The following is a 14,869-nucleotide window of genomic DNA, read 5'->3' on the forward strand; positions in this document are numbered from 1 at the left end:
TGGCCGTGCATCCAAAGTACAGTTTGGCGATTGTAGCAAATTACAACTGCTCTAATAGTCTATAGTTGCCTCCCTTCCTTAAAAAAGAAAAGAAAAGAAAAAGAAGCCCTCGCTTCGCTCCTCGGTCCATGAGAAATTAAGTTTCATGCTCCCTTAATACTTTCCTCAATTCCAAGTCCCAGGTTAACTTAGAAGGAGAAAAATAAGCACATTGAGACACATTTTTGTTCTTATTGATGGTAAGAAAACAAAGGCTAGAGTATCTATCTTTGAATGGTTCAGCTCTCCACTAAAGGCCCTCTCAAAGTCTTTTTTTTTTTTGGTGTGTGTGTGTCTAAAACATCATATTTTATGTGTCAAAGGAAGGTCACTGAAATACTTGATATTTCTTTTCAACTTACAAGGAGAAGAAAAAGAAGACCTAGTGGCTAAGAAAACATTTCACCCATCTCCTAGACATAAGTACTTTTTTGTTTTATATTTTGATTAGAAACAGTAACTTTCATTTAATGATCAAGAATAAGTACAGAAAAAACACCCCATTTTTTAGGTACTTTTGATGCTATAGTTTGTTTGAATCCCATAGGAAATGCCAAAGTCACTTCCCTAATAAGGAGCAATTACTAAGAGCTAATCTCCCCAAGCCCAATTCCCCATGATTCATCATTTTACAAATAGTATTCTAATTGATCAAATGTAATTTATTAGTGTCTCCAAATTCCTATAGAAAGTTTCTTATGAATCTCTTCAGTCATTTTTGCAACTTGATCTAGGAAATTAAAGACCAAAAGGAAGTAGATGGATGGTTGGCAAAGGTAGGCTTGATCAGAGTGATCTTACCCTCTAAAGAGGTGCAGTTATTTTCCCATATTGTAAATTTCTTGGAGAAACTTTCAATTGTAGGGCTCCAAAAATTAATAGATCTTGGATCATTGCCTAGGAATAGACATAAATAACTTAAAAGGGCACTCTAACATTTTTTTGATCAGCAAAGAAATTCATTTATTAAATTAAACATTTGAAAATAAGTAATAGGTATATGGATCCCATAAACACTAGGTTACAACAATGCCCAAAATAATAATGGTCTATCAGCTCCCTGCTTGGCTAACAGATCCACCAACCCATTTGCTTCCCTTTTAACCCATCTAAAAGTAGAGTTATATTTCTTTGCAAGTTGATCAATCTGTCTGAAAATGAATCTGAGTTTCCAGAGTGCTGACTCAATTTTCTTTGCCCATGTTACGACCAGAAGGGAGTCTCCTTCAATTTCCATTTCTCTTGCCCCTAGTTGTTCAGAAAACTTCAGTCCTTGCAATAGTGCTTTTGATTCAGCCTGAATTGAGTCACCAAAATCGATTGGTCCTGAAAACAAGGCCATTACTACTCCTTGATGGTTTCAAAAAACTCCCCCTATTCCTACTCTTCCTGGATTGCCAAACAAACAACCATCAAAGTTTAGTTTTAGTTTATTTAAACCTGGTGGTTTCCACTCCATTCTTATATTTTCTCTATGTGGTTCTGAGAATGCCACTTCTCTCCAATTTCTTAAGAAGTGATCAGTAGGAATATTCTTGAAAGTTCCAAGGTTTTAACCCTATATACTGATATGATTTTAATGGCTTCAATCACCTCCCCTAAGGATTTACTTTTCTCATTGAAGATTTCTTTCTTCCCAAATAGACCAAACCAAGGCTGCACGTACTACCTTTCACATACATCTTCCCCTTTTCTTCTATTGCCTTAGGAATTTTGGGTTGAAAAGGCTTACTACGTCTTGTGGGGGAACCCATCTGCAATCAAAGAGAGAATAGAAATAGTCCCAAATACAAGAAACAAACGAGCAGGAGAAAAGTAAGAGAGAAAGGGCTTCACCACAGGCCTTGCAAAGAACACACACATGAGGAGAAAGGCAAGTATTTGTCCTTCTTCTCTATAGCACATCATAGATGTTTACCTTCCCTAGGAACATTTCCCAGCAAAGAGCTTGTACTTCAGGAGGAATTGGTTTGCACCATATTTCTCTCACAGGAAAATTTACCCCCACAAAGTTCGATTGGGCAAGCATGTTAGAGAAAGATGCATAGGAAAACAAGCCATCAGAAGTTGGATGCCAAATTCTATTATCAAGGCCATTTTGATCTAGGCAAACCATTTCCAATTTTGACAAAAGGACAAGGAGAGAATCACATTCATTGTTTCTTAATCCCCTTTTGAACCCTTAGTCCCAATTGATTCTAGTTTCTAAGGGTACAACAACCCTAGCTATAGTTTCATCCTTTAGGTTTGATAGAGAGTAAAGGATAGGGAATTGCAAGCAAAGTGGTTGGTCCCCCAAGCCAAAGGTCTTCCCAAAATAAAATCTTATTCCCACACTCAACATCAAGACGGATGAAATTAGTAAATAAAGGCAAGATTTCAGAGATTGCTTTCCAGGGGGAATTTGGTGCTGCATTAGCCTGCTACTATTGCATCCTAGCCATTATCTGTTGCACCGTGAATGCTTTCAATGACCTTGTGCCACAACCTATCTTTCTCACGGGGAAACCTCCACAACTATTTTCCTAGTAAGCAGTATTTATCTTCACTAATTTCCCAACCCCTAACCCGCCTTGCTCCTTGGGTCTACAAACTTATTCCCATTTTAGTAAATGGTCTTTTTTTCCTCTCCTGGCTTCCATAAGAAATCCCTCATTATCTTCTCTAGCAACCTTGCTAATTTTTCTGGGATTCTAAAGGTGGATAGGAAGTAAGTGGGCAAGTTTTCCAAGGTGGACTTAATCAATGTAATCCTTCCTCCCACTGAGATGTAGTTTCTCTTCCACATGGATAACTTTTTAGTGAATCTCTCTACAACAGGTTTCCAAAAACCTTCATGTTTTGCATTACCACCCAAAGGTAAATCGAGGTACTCTAGTGGCCAACTTTTTACCTTACAACCTAGTATTTGTGCCATTGATTGGATTTCATCCTCTTCCATATTAACTCTTGCCACACAACTCTTTCCCCAGTTTACCTTTAACTTTGAGATCCTTTAAAACTCTTCCACTAAAGCTTGCAAATTCCTCAAGCTGAAATCACCAACATCTTCACAAAAATGATAATATCATCCACAAATTGCAAGTAAGTTACTACCACCTAGATCTCCCAACCCTCCAACCTCTGATAAGACCTTCTTGATCAGCCTTGATGATTTGCCTACTTAGAACCTCAACCACAATTATAAACAAGAAGGGAGAGAGAGGATCTTGTTGCCTTATTCCTCTTTTTGTTGGGAAGAAATCCTTAGCCACTTCATTGATTAGTATTGAGAAATGTGCTGAACTGAGGCCCCGTTCGGCGCATCTTTTTGTGCGGCCTTTCGGCTGCTTACAAGCCGGGAAGACCGAAAATTGGTCTATTCCCGTTTGGCACGCAGAAGATCTCGCTGCCAAAAGATGGGGCGCCGAAAAGACGCGGGAAGCCCATTTTGGGCTGATTTCGGGAAGCTCCAAGTGATGCTTCCCGCGTCTTCCGCATTTTAATCTTGTGTGGAAAGACCCGAAACAATGCACGGAAAGATGCGCGTCTGCCAAACGGTCTTCGGGCTGCCCAGATCTTATGTCAAAAGCTCAATGCGTTAGACTGTCAGAGCTACGAGAAGATCTTCTTAAAAAGACTTGCCAAATGGGCCCTAATACAACCTTTGATCTACTTCTCCATCTTTCTCTTAGACCAATTTTCTCCCACAAACATAAGAGAATGGACCAATCCATGATATCATTGGCTTTCTTTAAGTCCAGTTTACAGATTATGCCTTTCCCTCCTTGTTTCATCTTTGTTGCTGCACACTCATTTGCAACTAGGGTTTGGTCCACTATTTGTCTCCCTGCAACAAAGGCCCCTTGGTTTTGGGAAACTACCAAGGGAAAAATAGTATTTGGCTTTCCTACCAGGATTTTTGCAATGATTTTATGAAGGCTACCAACAAGACTTATAGGTCAGTAATCCTTTGAGGTTCTAGCATCTTTCTTTTTGGGTATTAGGGCTAGTAAGGTTGCATTTTCTCTCGTTGAAGTTTTCCCTTTTTGATGAAAGCCAACAAATACAGCCATTAAGTCATCCTTTATGATTTCCTAACAATTCTGATAGAAAGCCACTGAGAATCCATCAGTCTCGGGGCTTTTGACCTTGTAATATTGAAAACTGCTTCATGGACCTCATCGTCACTGAAGGCTCTTTACAAGAAGGCAGCTTTATGAACCAACACCTTATCCCAATTTAAGTCCCACAAATTCACAATTCTTTCTTCTAAGGAGGCAAAGATTGATTTAAAATGATCCACAAAGCACTTTTCAATTTCCTCCTTTGAAGTTATTACCTTCATTCACAATGCTAGAGATTACATTCTTCCTTCTCCCATTTGTTAGAGAGTGAAAGAACTTTGAGTTTCCATCTCCATCTAGTAACCACTTACACCTTGTTTTTTGTCTCCAAGAAATTTTCCTTCCTTAGAATTTCCTCTAGCTGCACTTCAAATTCCATCTTTCTGATCTATCTTCCAAACCATACTCTCATTGGGCCTCTTTTTGGTCTATTTCCTCTATCCTTTTAGCAATTTCCTCCTTTTCAATTTTTTGGTGAATTTCACCTCTTTATTCCAATAAGTGATTCCATCTTCCATCCACTAAGCTTTTACTTTGTTTATAAAATTTGGAACTTTCAACCACATGTTTTCAAACCTAAAAGGTGTTGGTCCCCCAAGGAGGTTTTCCTCATTTAAACATAAAGAGTAAAGGTCTGACATTACCCTAGAAAGGGCTTTCAAAGCTAGGTCTCCCCACAATTCTTCCAAGCCAATGGAGAATAGGAACCTATCCAATTTGGAACAAACTGGGTTTTCTGAAAATTTGACCAAGTGAAAGTAGCTTGTAGCAATTGAGGTTCTTTCAGCTCTAGGGACTCCATTAGGTTGTTGAACTTCCTCATGCTTGTTGTTAATGTCTAGTTTGGGTTATTTGTTGGACTCCATTGTAAGTATTCCCCCGAGGCACCCCATGATGGGGTATAAGCCCAACTTAATCCTCTACTACTCCAGATGCTTCTTATCCATCGCCTGTCTATTTCTTGGAGTTTTGTTTCTTGTAGCATTACTACATCTGGTCTTTCTTTTCTCAACACATTCTTGATCACTCTCCTCTTTTTTGTACTTCCAGAACCTCTTACATTCCAACAAATAATCTTCATTTGAAATGCTTGAGAAGCCTGCATCCTAAACCCCCAGATACTAATCTCCTCTAATTTCTCCATTTTCCAGTTTTCTACCTTATCATATGAGACTCTGCTAGATAACTTCTCCACTTTGCTCAATTTCCTCTTTTTTTTTTTTTTTCCCTCTTGACCCACCTCTTTCCTGAGATAGACTTCTATCTTGGTGGCCTCCTTTCTTGATTTCTTTTGTTTCTTCTTATTTTGTGGTAGATCCCTGCTCTCACCTTCCTTCCCAACAATACACTCTCCTTTCCCCTTTTCTACCAGAACTGAAATGGTTCCCTGCCTCTCCCCTCTTCCCTCATTTTTTTCCTCCATCTTGACTAAGGTTTCTAGGTTTCCTAGAATCGGGTTCATGATCTCCTCCTCTTCCCTGTCAACAAACCCCCCTACTTTTCCTGTTACACCCGGCTCAATGACAGCAATTAGCAAAGTTTCAGTGGCCGGATCTGCAATATCAAGAACAGGGAGGTTAATCCAGGGTTCAACAGAAACTTTAAGTGGAGATGAACAATGGGGTGAGGGGGAGACAAGAAATGAAGGAAAGTGGGTAGGGACTCCCTGATTGAATTTGTAAGGTTCCGTCCAAAGACAGTCTGTCAGGTCAGACCCAAGTTCAGTAACAAACCGTACAGTTAAAGGGATCTGTTACTCAGGTGCGTTTGTGTTTGGCTTGGGCTGGGTGCCCAAAATCTCATTACGATCAACCTGCTGTTGCTCCTCATTTGTTCCTACAATCTTTTCCTCTTGAGGTGATTCTGTAGATCCCCCAAAAAAATTCCGTAGACTCTTCAGCCTCCTTTTCCATCAGTTCTAGATCTTTTGTTCCAGAATCATCAACAATAAAGGCTTTGGTTGAGTCGAGGCTGCCTACACTAGAAGGATGATCGGCTTCTTCTTTGAGGTTCCTGAGGTCTTCCCAATCTGTGTCTTCCTCTGAATCCCATTGTGATTCCTTGTTGTACCTTGGATTGGGCTTCTCAGGCATTGTCGTGTTTCTTGTACCAATATGCTGCCATTTCCAAACTTTCTGTGGCATCTTGGGGATGTTTTTTGCTGGAGAGGAGAGGAAAATACCTTTGGCCACAATGTCTGCCGTGAGGGGGAGCTGGTTTCTGTGAAGCTAGGTTGAAGGGGATGATGCTAGACAAAAGTTATTGTCTCCTGCCGAGCGACCAGGCCTCTCCACATGGCTTTTTAAAATATCACATGGTCTGGTTTTGGGATAAGACCAGTTCAAGATTTAAATTAGAGTATATTAGAGGGCTGAACCTTTAGTTCGTTGGTCCAGTTTGATCCCCCAACTTAAAATTTGATTTCAGCACCTCCGAGTAGGAATTTTTTTCTGGAGTGTTTGATCATATTCAAAATATTTTGAAAACTTTTCTTTAAAAGGGAGCTGGTCCATTCTGATATTTTTACCTGACATTTCAGTTTCCTGGTTTTTCATCTCTCTTTGACCCTTTTGACGATCCACCCAGCTTCTTCCACATGGCACCAGTTGTCCATGTCATCATCTTCTTCCTTCTTCGACTTTGGGTTCCAGAGCTTGGCTTCTCCATTTGATGCTAACTAGAACATCCTCCAACTATCATCTGCAAAGATTTCCACTTGCCCGAGGGAGTTTCTTCCCCTTTGCACCAACCACCTTTATTTCAGCAACTCAAAGATCTTGCACAAAATATGACTCCAGTACTCCACCGCAGATCACTGCAACTTTGTGGAACAGACTTTCTTGCCAGAGGTTGAATGGGAGCCTTAACTGTAATGGTGCTTTGTGGAGGACCTTCTCATTACAAGATGGTGATCAATTTTCTAACCAAAATCTGGCCAAGTTTTGTATCTAAGGATCTTGTAACCAGCTGAGAATCCCCCAAATCGAGAATTGCACTTTGTTTGTCAAATGGCATAAGGAAAACCTTTTGTGTTAGATGAAGCTTCTCTATTACCACTTCGAGTACCTCCTGCCAGTTCTTTACTTCACCTTCAACTTTCACTACCTTCTTAGCCTAGTCCATTTGTTTTCCTTCCCACATTACTTTGGAAACAGTTCCAGTGGAGAGGAACACAGTATTCCCATTTGGATCATTTTCCTCTGATTCAGATATTCCTCTTTTTTCTTCCTCTGTGTTAGTTTGTTCTATTTCCACTGTCTCCTCTCTCTCTAAATTAGCCTCTTCCAGAGTTTCGGATAGTAATTTCCAACTCAGTTTTCCTTTCCATTCAGGTAAACAAATCAATTGCTTTTTTCCTTTCCCAAAGTATTCAATCAGAGTAGTAGAACATCCATTTTTGTTCCATCTATTTTCTACCAAAAACCTCTTACTAGCTCGTTTTTCCAACCTCGCGTTCTCTCAACATAAAGTAGTTCTTTTTTTTGATAGATAACAGAAAGTATTTCATTAATATAAACAAGGATATATTTTCACTGATCAAATATATATATATGTATATATATATATATATATATATATAAACAAGGATATATTTTCACTGGGGTCTGGGTATATATATATATATATATATATATATATATATATATATATATAAACAAGCATATAAATAGGATTACAACTGGGGTCTGGGTACCCCTAAAAGCAGATGGAAAAACAGAAACTAATACAGACACTCCCTACTGGTTAACATGCAAAACTCCCTGCCCTTACCTTAAACGCAGGAGCAGTTGCACACTCACACCTTAAAACAACTTGGCCCAAAATAACTGTTCCCTTTCAGCCCCTTGCCTTGCTAGAGAGTCTGCCATCCCATTAGCAATCCTTGGAACCCATTGAAAAGTTATTGTTACACCTCTTAGATGCCACTTGATCTTCTTTACCAAATCTCGGTAGCTCCAAGCTGCCTTCTTTTCATTCTTTAACCAACTTACCACTACTTGGGAGTCTCCTATTAATAGTCTTCTTAAATTTAAATTTTCTGCTAATTGGACCCCGTATGATACAGCAGAGAATTCAGTCTTAGTTAAATCTCGTTGGACAATAGGACCCGGAAATATAGCTAAAATAGTTCCATCTATATCCCTGAATACCCCTCCTATGCCTGAAGGGTCTGGGTTTCCGAAACAGCTTCCATAAAAATTAAGTTTTGTACACTGATGCAGATGGTCTAGCACAGTTATTTGGGCTTTTAGTGGACCGGTAGGGATAGCCTCTTCAACAAAGGCTGAAATTATGGCAGCACTAACTGGAATCAGGATTGTCAGAGATCTGGGTTTTCAGAATATCACAATAAGAGGAGATTCAGCAAATACAATCAGGTGGCTAGCTGACTCTGGCAGTGGGCCATGGGCTTTAGCTCATTTTTTGACTGAAGCAAGGGATATCCTCCTCAACCTAAATGCACATCTGGGTTGGATCCCTAGGGAGCTAAACACTGATGCGGATGGTCTAGCAAAAACTGGAGCTCACAGGGATGTCTTGTTTAGTGATAGTTCTCTTCCTTCTTAATTCTTGAGTTGTAATTTCTGTGTACATCTTCTTATGTACCCTCTATTTCATTAATAAAGTTTAACATCTTTTTTTCAAAAAAAAAAGATTCATACAAAGCTTTCTGATGGTGGTTCTCAAAGCAGCTGAACTCTTCTAGTCTTTCTTGTAGACAAAAAGGCCACTTCCCTCTAATTTCTTTTTATGTCATCAAAGGAAAGTGGAGAGAAGAGATCCAAGGTCTTAACCCAATGAATCATCTCAGGAGGATATAGTCTGAAATTGCTTCCAGGTTTCTCTCCTCATCTTTGAAAAGTCTCACATTTCTTTCTTCCCACACTGTTCAAATGCCAATGGCCATAGTGCATCTCCATAAGATTTTTCCTCTTTTCCTTGGCCACCTAAAAAATTCACCTACAAACAGACTAGGTAAGCTTGTAGGTAGAGTCCACTTGCACCCAAAGAGGTCAAAGAACCACAACCAAATAGAGGTTACAAACGGACAAGAAATTAGAATGTGAAAACCAATCTCACCATTTGCCTTACAAAGTGTGCACCAGTTAGGGGATAAACAAACATTTTTTCTTCTCTTTTGCAGCATGTCCTAGGTGTTGATTTTTCCATGATAGACCTCCGAACTAAGGGTGGTTTTGAGTTGAGCCGAGCTGAATACTTGGCTATTCGAGCTTAGCTCGCAGAAAAAGTGTTGGGCTTGAGCTCGAGCTCAAGCTCGAGCTCGACTATAAGCCAAACTTTTTCTGAAAAATAAAAGTTGAACATATAAAAATAATTTTTTTATTTTACACACAGAAAAAAGAATTATAAAAATTATTTACTATTATACATAAAAATTAATGAACAGGCCCATTAACAAAAATGGAAAAGATTACAAGTACTACCCCTCCTTTCCCTAATCTTTAATTTTTAATGAAAAGATTAGGCTTGCAAGCCTCACGAGCTGAGCTTCACTAGGCTCGATCTTGGATCGATTGACAAGCAAGCCTATATATCGGTCTCGAGCACAGCTCGAAGCTTGGTTTAAATCGAGTCCAGCCGAGCTCGAATAGCTCATGAGAAGCTTGGCTCGCCGCTCGTCGCCACCCCTACTCCCAACAAAAAGCTTCTACTCTACTTTTAAGGGGATTAGAAGAAAAACAGTCCCAAAGAATAAGAAAACTGATTAAAAGAAGGAAGAAATCAAAGGAAATAGCCGCAGCAAGAAGAAGGAGAAGAAGCGAGAAGAAGAAGAGTTCGGTTGTGAGAAGGGTGAGGAGAAGAGTTTTTTGTACTACCCCTCCTTTCCCTAATCTTTTCATTAAGATTTAATCACTAATTTCTGAAATTACAAGTAGGCCCTTAATTGGGCGGCCAGCTACCCCTCCTTTTCTTAATCTTTTCATTGAATTCACTAGCCACCCAATAACAATGTAATTCTCTTGCAACCATTTCTCATAAGATGGATCATCTTCCTTTGGTGCTTTCTTGCTTCTGAAATATATCCCCACTTGCCTCTACTACAAACATGTATCTTTACTAATTGTGACCATGCTAGATAGCTAGTCCCATCAAGCTTGATTGTGGTCACAGCCAATAAAGAGTCTACAGGTGCTCCCGGAACATGTCCGGACTTTGAGCCCATCTTATTTTCAATTTTAGAAGCATCCATCTTCCTCAAACAACTCTTAAAATAGTTTCAAATGACAAATAAAGAAGACAGGAAATAACAGACACCAAGTACCAACCTTCACAGATCCCTAACAGCCAACTGTGTCTCACCTGGAACCCAGGAGAAAAGGAAAAAAAAGTAAGCCACTCCCTGTAGGGTTCACAGAACTGTGCAAAGCTTGGATCAATCTTCAAGGTAATCAAAAGGAGCCCCTTCAGCCATTGAGTGCCAAGGTGAAGCTTCCTGTAGGATCTGCAATCAGAACTCTGCAGTTGATTAGGGTTTTTGGGCCAAACCAAAAACTGTTAAAAATGAGGGGGATATCTTCCCTTTTTTCTCCAAGAAACCACTACCAGCTGGGCTGAATATTTTTCTTCAATCAATCATTTGATTCAGCTCTCCATACACATTGCGTATGGGAAAAAAAAGGAGAGAAAAAAAAGGGGCCTGCTCTGATACCAAGAAGAAAAACAGTCCCAAAGAATGAGAAAACTGATTAAAAGAAGAAGAAATCAAAGGAGATAGCAGCAGTAAGAAGAAGAAGAAGAAGAAGAAGAAGAAGAAGAAGAAGAAGAGAGAAGAAGAAGAAGAGAGAAGAAGAAGAAGAAGAAGAAGAAGAAGAAGAGAGAAGAAGAAGAGTTTGGTTGTGAGAAGGGTGAGGAGAAGAGTTATTCGTACTATCCCTCCTTTCCCTAATCTTTTCATTAAAAATTAATCAGTAATTTCTGAGATTACAAGTAGGCCCTTAATTGAGCGGCCAGCTAATTAAACAAAATAAAAAAAGAGTTTAACAGGCCCATTAACAAAAATAGAACAGAAATATAAAGATAAGTAACAACTGTGGGCTATGGGCCATTCGATCCATCTTCTCTACAGTTTGCACCAAACCTCACTGGAAAAGAAGGCTCTAAAGGAGCTTGAGCAATCAAGGAACGAAAAAAAGGATGCATAAGATAAAGAACCTTTAGGGTCTGGGATCCAAATTCTTTCATCTGGGGTGGAGGGGGGTATAACAACTGAATCAAGGATGAGTAGCAATTTAGAGATTGATGCACAGTCGGCCTCTATTAAACCTCTTCTAAAACCAAATTCCAAGACACTCCCCTCTCTCAGAAACGGAATATAAAGAAAAATTGGCTCATTTTTAAAAAAGATAACGAATATAAAGATGGGAAAGAATTTTTAAGAGTATTATCACCCACCCAAAGGTCCTCCCAAAACCGAATTTTAGACCCTGAATAAGAACCATACCTGATTTGCTTGATAAACAAGGAAGAACTACATGAATTTCTTTCCAAGGAGAGGAAAGAGTAGCTCTGTTTGAGACTCCAACATCCTAGCCATTTTGCAAAAGTCCATGTAAGCTAGCTATTACTTTGTGCCATAGGTTCACTCTCCAAGGGGAATCTCCACAACCATTTCCCTAGCAATGCTTGATTCCTACAAATCACATTCCCCACCCCCAAACCACCTTCCTCCTTACTCCTGGTCACTACTTCCCACTTCACCAGATGACCCCTCTTTTCCTCTCCAGGTTCCCAAAGAAAACCCCTCATTACCTTTTCTAACAAGTTATCCACTTTTTTGGGGATCTTAGAGACAGAGAGGTAATACACCAGTTAACTTACCACCTAAAGAGATGTAATTCCGCTTCCAAGCTGCTAATCAAGGTTAAGTAGTTCATCCAGAAAGCCTTTGAACCAACTCAACTCTTCCTTCCCCATGACAATCATTGCTCTCTTATCTTCCCTAATCTTCAGACTCCTCTTGCCTTGTGCTCTTGCTTCCTCGAGGAGGATCCTCTTCTTTTCCATCTTGATCACTTTTTTCCACTTGTTTGTTTGGATGAAGTTGTCCATTTTACGCAGGTTCAAAAAGACATTCATCAGTTATAATATGCTTACTAAGGCCACTACCTGCATTACATCTCTTCTCCAAATTAATTTTCAGATTCGAAATTTTCTTGAAGTGACTAATTGATTCTAGACCTTTGAATTGACAACTTAATTGGGTTTAACATTTTGGTATGATTCTCGTAGCTGTTTGAAGTTTCTATAATTTTTTGTGGATTTTTTTCAAGGAGAAAATTGTAGAAATTCTAGATTTGATTTGGAGCTTTATGCAACATGTTTAATGGAGTTTTTTGTTGCAAAACCTAGACCATTTGGGTCGTTTTACGTTTTGGGAATGACAAGAAGTGGCCCCATAATTTTCTAAACCTTAAACAATTTTTGGGAGATTCTTCTCCCTTTATTTTGTCATTAACCTAGTTTTTTGGTCTCCTTATGTCTCTTAACCAATGGTAACCTAACTAGGTCTCCTTGTGTCTCTTAATTGTGTCGTAACCTATCTTCTTGGGTCCTTTTACTTTGGTTGAGTATTGGGGATTCCTTTGGTTGATGAGAAAGTGTTTTTATAGAGTACAAAATCATCCAAGGATGTATAAATGGGTTCTAATGTGCTCTCGGGTAATACATATATTTCTAGTGGTATAATAACCACTATTAAAATTGATGAAACCAACTTTTTGGAGTGGTCCCAATTTGCTAAGGTTATCATTATAGGGAGGGGTAAACTAGGATTCATTATAGGAAAGGAGGTGAAGCTAAAACTTGAAGATTTGAAATTTGCAAAGTGGGAGCAAGATAACTCCCTTGTAATGTCATGGCTCATTTGCGCAATGCAACCTCATATTGCCCGTAAATACATATTTTTTCCAATTGCTAAGGACATTTGGGATAGGGTTGTTGCCACTTACTCCTAGGTTAACAATACTACTAGAGTGTACCAACTTTAGAGGGAGGTTTGTAGTATGCATCAAAGGGAGAGATCTATGGCCATGTATTTTTCTTCTCTATAGTTTATTTGGGAATAAATGTATCACTTGAAGGCTCTACTGTGGAAGGACCTTGAAGATGGTGAAACTGAGTTCAAGGTTCAACTTTGAAAATGAGTTAAACATATTTGGAAACAAAAGTTTGTTCCGAAATAGACTATAGAGAACAAACAAACAAGATTGGACTCTCTTCTGTTATCCTGTTCCTCCTTCCTCTCATCCTTGTAACGATGGTATTCCTTCGCCTCCTCCTCCTCTAGTGTATTGGCCTCGGTCCCAGTAGTAGTTTTTCGTCGGGTGTAGGAAGAGGGTAGCTCTTGAAGTTGAATGCCTATCACAATTTGATCTCCCAGAGTTCCAGACTTGGGTAATCTTGAACCCTCTGATAATTTTGTTATTGATCCTAACCTTGATCTTTCTATTGCCATCCGAAAAGGAAGAGGGCATGCAACAAGTATCCAACACTAACTGTGTGTTTTATGATGCTCTCTCATCCTCCTATTGTGCCTATATTTCTGTCATTTCTTCTTTTTCCATCCTTCGTAGTGTTACAAAGGCAATGTAGTCCCCTCATTAGAAGGAAGCTATGAATCAAGAGACGGAGGCCTTAATAAGGAACCAGACTTGGGAGATTGTTCTTTGTCCTAAGGATAAGATTCCTATCAGGTGTAAGTGGGTTTACACTATTAAGCACAAGGCAGATGGCTCAATTGAGAGGTACAAGGCTCGGCTTGTGGCCAATGGATACACCTGGACTTATGGCATTGATTATTCGGAAACCATTGCTCCAGTTACTAAAATGAACTCTATTCGTGTGATCATGCCTTCCTTAATGGGGACCCACAACAACAAGTTTATATGGACTTACAACTTGGGGTAAGCTTTCCTAACTGTGAAGGAAAAGTTTGTTGCTTGAAAAAGTCCTTGTATGGGCTCAAACAGTCCCCTAAAGCCTAGTTTAACAAATTTAGAAATGTTGTCTTAAAGATTGGATTCTCTCAATCTTAGGTAGAACACACCTTGTTCATAAAAAGAGTTTATGGTAGAGTAACAATGTTGATAGTATATGTTGATGACATTGTTGTGATGAGCGATGGCATCATAGGTATATCTCAGCTAAAATCCTTCCTTATTTTAGAATTTGAGATTAAGGATCTCAGTGATCTCAGATACTTTCTTGGCATTAAAGTTGTAAGATCCAAGAAGGGAATCTTTCTTTCACAAAGGAAGAATGTTCTTGACTTGCTCCATGAAGTTGGGAAATTGGGGTGTAAGCTTGTAAAAAATACAATTGACCCTAACTACAAGTTGAGTGCTATTAAATGAGAATATATGCATGACTAGACCTGACATTATCTTATGTCAGAGTTCTTCTAAATAGAGGGATATATCAAAGATTTGTGGCTTGTCTCTAGTATTTTTGTTTGACTAGACCTGACATATCTTATGCTGTTAGAGTAGTTAGACAATATATGCATGAACCCAGGATATCTCACATGCAAGCAGTTAATAGAATTTTAGCTTATCTAAAAGGATGCTCTGGTAAAAGGGTGTTGTATTCCAATCATGGTCATCTAAAAATTGAGGCTTACACAGATGCTGGCTGGTAGGGTCCATTGATGATAGAAGATCTACATTTGGTTACTATGCCTTAGTTGGAGGCAATGTGGTTTC

The 14,869-nt window shown here is 39.2% G+C and overlaps 1 protein-coding gene across 1 annotated transcript in view; it reads left to right on the forward strand.

Moving 5' to 3' along the window:
- Positions 1-14,869, forward strand: part of LOC104594251 (nudix hydrolase 2) — a 36,563-nt gene that overhangs the window by 11,261 nt on the left and 10,433 nt on the right. The gene's annotated exons all lie outside the window — the stretch shown is intronic.

The sequence above is a fragment of the Nelumbo nucifera genome, chromosome 1 (genome assembly GCF_055504915.1).
Source record: "Nelumbo nucifera cultivar China Antique chromosome 1, China Antique-T2T, whole genome shotgun sequence".
Classification (NCBI taxonomy): domain Eukaryota; kingdom Viridiplantae; phylum Streptophyta; class Magnoliopsida; order Proteales; family Nelumbonaceae; genus Nelumbo; species Nelumbo nucifera.